The following is a 5,885-nucleotide window of genomic DNA, read 5'->3' on the forward strand; positions in this document are numbered from 1 at the left end:
CGGATATTTCTGACAGTCGCAATCAGTTCGGCCAGTTGCGAGAGAAGTTTCTCGAAGTTGAAGCTCATCAAGAGCTACATGCGGTCCACTATGAGTCAAGCGCGGCTGTCCAACCTCGCGATTCTCTCCATAGAAAATGAGATCGCAAGCAGGATTGACATGGAGGGAGCGATCAAGGAGTTCGCGACTCTGAAGGCGCGTCGAGTGCGATTCTAAGGAATCTTTTTAACTTAATTGACGATTCGAATGTTTTGTGCAATAAATCCTTGAATCTGATTGTGAGGTAAGAGGATGCTTTCCCTTCAAAATCCTGTAGTTTTTGCGTTTGGTCTCTCGGTGGCCTAGGGGGCGCCATTTTCGACGAGCGCCCCGGGCGCCGAAGTGCCTAGCTACGCCGCTGCAGCAGGGATCGAACCCCCACGGCCTCCCGCGCGAGCGGCGTCGTTGCGGCTATGCACGTTTGCACGAGTAGTGACAAACGCGCTAGCCAATCGACCACCCGTCGGTCAATCTCAGAAGACCTGCGGGGCACGGAGCAGCCGAGAGAGAGAGAGACACTACAGGCAGCTCGAAGCTGTTCGGATGGCTATTGATCAGCACAGTCCCCCCGAGTCTAAGGACGAGGATGGATAGACTCGATAGAGAGTTCCCTGAAGACAAGTCTGATTGTTGTGGTCAGTGCTGTCCTAAGCATAGGATTTCTTGTTGGTGGTAAGTAACAAAAGTCTTCATATATGTTTCCATATTGCATATATGATCTCTATATTCTATTGTATATTCCGTTGTTTGTCCCGACCCTAAGTGTTTCTGTACATTCCCAGGAGTTCTTGTCGGCAGGGAAATACACTTTTCGCGAAGCTCACGCCAATACGTTCAGATGGTGACGGAGTCCAGAACCAGTATCTCCACAACGGCGAAGTTCACCGAAGAAACTGTCGAGATACGCAGTCGAGCTAGACAGCTGTTGTCGATGGAGTCGTTTGCGTGTATTGTCGAGGACGGCAGGCTACACTGTTACTCAAAGCGTCGTCATCAGTGTGTGCTACTTGCCGCCGGGCGATCCGGAAAACCAGAGAAGATCAAAGCCATCAGAGGGGATGGAGTCGGAATATCAATTTGCGCAGAATATGAGAAATTCATTGAAGTGTAATACCAAAGAAGATGATTCACTTTTGTTCCTCTATGGCGATTTCTTATCGGAGCGAAAAAAAAGATTCTCAAGTCGAGGAATTCACGAATTTCGAGTCTTGTTCGAATTTAATCATTCTGCCTTAGTTAATCCTCACATGGATGGATTGGTGGGTTGTAGTTTGAATAGTTTTCCGAAGGAATTCGTTTCTCGACAGGGACATAGAGACGGATTAATTCATGACGTGTCCCTACGTGGACAGTTTTCACTTCCCGATGCGACTCAGACGATGTCTCTTGAGAGAATGATTTATTCCGTAGCGTCTGCTCTTATATATAGAATACACAGGACTTCGTCGTTGTATGATAATACACAACAATTCATTTACTTTCCCCTTGAGTCGGTGTTCTGATTGTTGGAGACGGGTAGTCTCCGCTCTCTTCGCCCGTAGCTCCTGCCTCAACGTGAGGATTTTCCTCTGAGAGGCGTCCAGGTCGTGAAGGGCTCTTCCACGGTGCAGTTCCTGGATGTCCGCCTGGTCCTCACTGATGGAGGCCGCCGCGATCACGAATTGTTCTTTAATCGCATTGAGCATCCTCGCGGCCTGTCGACCTCTGGCCGAAGTGGGTGATATTCCCAACTTGTTGACGACTCGGCGATCCGCGTCCGAGATGATCGAGTCCACTGGTCCAAGGTTGAGTGCTCAGAATCTATGTTCCCTGTAACCGTCTGATACACTGAGGGAGACGGTGTTCTTTCTCTTAACCACTTTCCACTTCTTCTGGACTTATATAAGCACTGCAACATATGGAATAAATACTGGGTAACACCAACTGTTAGCTCTACAACGACCCACAAAAAGTAAGCAACCATGTACTTTCTAAGACCAGGATCAAACATGTCCATTCTGGACATGTCGGGCTCAGAGCCAGAGTATAGAAAGAACCTGACACAATGCCCAGTCACGCTGAAAGAGCATGGACAGAACTACGTCGCCTGGAAATCCCTTATCCCTATCTATCTATCTCAAAATCAAGATGTCGCAGATCTTATTGCTGGGATTTTGGTAATGCCAGAAAAAGGAACGAAAGAAAGAAATGAATGGACCACTATTCAAAAAGAACAAGTCAGAAAATATAAGGCCGCAACTCGGAAAACAAATTCTCTATTCTTCCATTCATCCAAACCTTATCATAACTCTCTTCTATGGTGAGACCGAAACTCTCACTGCCAGAGAAATCTATGAAAAAATCAAGAGAAGATTCGCACACCAAACTGGCATCGTCAAAGATACAGCAGTCTCGAGATTCATGTCTTTCAAGTTTCTCAAGAACAAATCAACGGAAGACAATCTCACCATGTTTAAAAACCTTCAAAATACTCTTACTGAAACTGGTTTTGTAGTTGCAAATGATATCAAGTGTGCACGACTTGTTGCATCACTGCCCAAAGAATGGGATTCGCTCGGGAAGTCAGAGTTGGAAGCAACCACTGCCTGCAGGTTTTCGGGCAGGGTACCATCCGCCTGACTGTCGATGCTCACAGTCAAGCACAAACATTTGATCTTTACAATGTTCTGTTTGTTCCCGATATGCGGAAGAACTTGGTCTCCGTAAGCAAGTTGACTGACGACAAGTTTGAAGTCAGCATCAGCGGAAGTGGTCTCCTCATGAAAAGGAATGAAACCACAGTACAGGTTCCTAAGAAAGAGGGACTGTACAGGATCATGGCTACGACAGCCAACCATTCACGCGGTCACGGGAATTGTGCACAAGGAACAGTGGCGGATTTACCCAGTAGGCTTCCTAGGCTATAGACTGGGGCGGCAGATTTCAGGGGGCGGCAAGTTTCGGGGAGCGGCGAGTTTCAGGGAGCGGCGAGTTTTTGGTTTGGGACTTCTCTGTTTCTCGGCGATCCAATGGAATCATTCAGGACCGGAACGGGGGCGTCAGATTCGAGCGAGAGCGCAAAGCCGTCAAATCGGCGGCGGAGAAACGTCTCGAAATCGAACACCGAGATCTCATCCCTTGAAAGATCCCCGAGATCATGCTCGATCCCTTACGTTAAACAAAAGACCGTTTTTTTCCTCTCATCTAGGATCGAACGAGTGAGTAGTAACAATGGTCGCCTCTGCCGATCCCAGAAGCTCTTTTCGAAATGGAAGAGAACTTGAATATAAACTCGTGCAAGCGCCGGGAAGCATCGCAATTTCGAGCTTCTCCTAAAGTTCTTTCAACTTCATGTCCAGATAACAAAAGCGGGCATGGCGGACGGGCGAGCCCGTCTGAGCGGGTGCGAGTACCGTAAGAAAGCGGAAGAGAAGAAACAGAGAGAACGTCAGTTGCTCGCGAAGACCGCGAAGATCGATAAGTTCTTCTCTAAAGGACTCTCGGAGTCTCCGATCGAAACAGAGGCGGAGACAGCGCCGCCTGTCGAGCTGAGGAACGTTCCCCCGGATTCGGGCACGAGTGTGGACGATTTTTTTCCGAGGGATGATAGGATGAACAATGTCGATAGAAGCTCATCCACAGACCCGTCGTCTTCGTCATTCACTTCTTCCGAATTCGACTCGGATCCAGCGAAATGGATTGTCAACGACGAGCTCAGAGATTACGTCGCGCGGAATGGTCATCCGCAAAATTCTGGCTCGGATTTCAGTAACACGAAGCGAATCTATCAAGACCAAGCGCGTTTCTTCAGCTCGAATTTCCTGCAACGAAAGCTGCCGAATGGTGAGATATCGAATAGACAATGGCTCATCTACTCAGAATCCACCGGTAAGGTATTCTGTGGACCATGTCTTCTTTTCTCAAATTCGTCATCTATCTCCCTCGTTGGCGGTGGATTCAATGACTGGAAGAACGCAAGAACTCATTTCGAGACCCACGAACAATCGAGAGTGCACAAAGAATCTGCGATAACGCTTAAAACAAGAAGTCTCGGGCAGAATCTGAGTTTAATGCTCGAATCAGAGCGGGCTCAGGAGGTGAGATATTGGAAGGAAGTTATGAAACGAGTCGTCGCCGTCGTAAGAAAGTTGACAAGTCGCGGGCTCCCATTGAGAGGTTCGAATGAGGTTCTTAGGTCGTCGCACAATGAGAATTTCCTTATGGTACTGGAACTCCTCGCCGAATTCGATCCCTTCATGAAAGAGCATTTGACAAAGCATGGAGCTCAAGGTAGTGGGAAGACGAGTTATCTCTCCTCGACCACATTCGAAGATGTTGTGCGAATCGTGGCTCGGAAATGCAGGGAAGTCATCGCTAACAAGCTGAAGACAGCGAATACTTCTCTTTGATCGTCGACTCTACCCCAGACATTTCCCATGTGGATCAGCTGTCGATCGTGCTGCGATTCGTGCAAGAGAACGGCTCACCGTCAGAATCATTCTTGAACTTCGTCCCGAATACTGGTCACACAGGCCAGGAGCTTTACGACGCGATCACGGAGCATTTGCTCTCCGCAGGCATCGATTTGAAGAACTGCAGGGGCCAATCGTACGACAATGCAGCGAATATGTCCGGTTCTTACAAAGGACTCCAAGCACGTATTAAAGCGGTGAACGAATTCGCCGAGTTCGTTCCCTGTTCAGCGCATTCATTGAATCTGGTTGGCACAGCTGCGGCTTCCTGTTGTCCTGAGTCCACGCGATACTTCATGTTCCTGCAGGGCATCTACAACTTCTTCTCGGCGACTCCGACGCGTTGGGAGAAATTGAAGCACGAGACCAAACTCACATTGAAAAGTTTGTCAAGCACCCGATGGTCGTGCAGATATGAAGCTTGCAAAGCTCTATTGAAGTCCTGGAAACCCATTTACGATACTCTGGAAAGCATCTCAACGGACACTTCGGAAAAGCGCTCGATAGGGCGGAAGCGGGGGGCTTCATGAAGCAGATGTCAAAATTCGAGACCGCATTTATGACGATTTTCTGGGGAAGAGCCCTGGGTCGTATAAACGCAGTCAGCAAGAAGCTCCAGCGAGAGGATGCCGACGTCGAGTTGGTGATGACTTTGTACGAATCTCTTATCTCATATTTTACGTCTCTTCGTGGAGAGTTCGCTGCAAACTTTAAGGATGCCAGAGCGCTCTTCGGTGACGAGTCTCTAGAGTCGCGCGCAGCACGCACGAGGAAGAGGAAACGACACTTTGACGACAGCGACGAGGATGAAGGACCCCCGGTTTGTACCGAAGACGCTCTCCGAGACGAAGTCTTCTTCCCGGTGGTCGATTGTTTGGTTAGCGCTCTCAATGAAAGGAAGAATGCTTACGATAAGGTTTTCACAATCTTCAGAGTGCTCTTCGAACTTCACGATCTTTCCGCCGACAGAATCCGTGAAGACGGTCTGCGTTTGAGTAGGTTCTATTCGGAAGATCTCTCTTCGGACTTAGTTGAGGAGTTACTTCATTTAAAAGAATATGCGAGCCGTGGAGACAAGAAGAGCTTGAATATAGACAACCTGTGCAAATTCATCAGGGAGCGCAGTCTCCAGGACGTTTTTCCGAACGTTGACATCGCTTTGAGAATATACAGATCCATGGCCGTATCCAATTGCTCCGCGGAACGATCCTTCTCTTGTCTGAAGCGGATCAAATCGTATCTGCGATCGAGCATGTCCGAGGGCAGGTTGAACGATTTGGCGATACTGTGTATCGAGTCTGATACTGTCGAAGCGATCTCCTCCGATGACATAATCGAGACTTTTTGTGGTGAGAAGTTCCGCAAACGTCTATGACCGGTCTATTTCATAAATCG

At 48.5% G+C, this 5,885-nt stretch overlaps 1 pseudogene; it reads left to right on the plus strand.

Moving 5' to 3' along the window:
- Nucleotides 1-3,392: 3,392 nt before the first annotated feature.
- LOC100906615 (zinc finger MYM-type protein 1-like) lies at nt 3,393-5,865 on the plus strand (annotated as a pseudogene).
- The last annotated feature ends 20 nt before the right edge of the window (nt 5,866-5,885 follow it).

This window comes from Galendromus occidentalis, unplaced genomic scaffold, assembly GCF_000255335.2.
Source record: "Galendromus occidentalis unplaced genomic scaffold, Mocc_1.1 scf7180000077541, whole genome shotgun sequence".
Taxonomy (NCBI): Eukaryota; Metazoa; Arthropoda; class Arachnida; order Mesostigmata; family Phytoseiidae; genus Galendromus; species Galendromus occidentalis.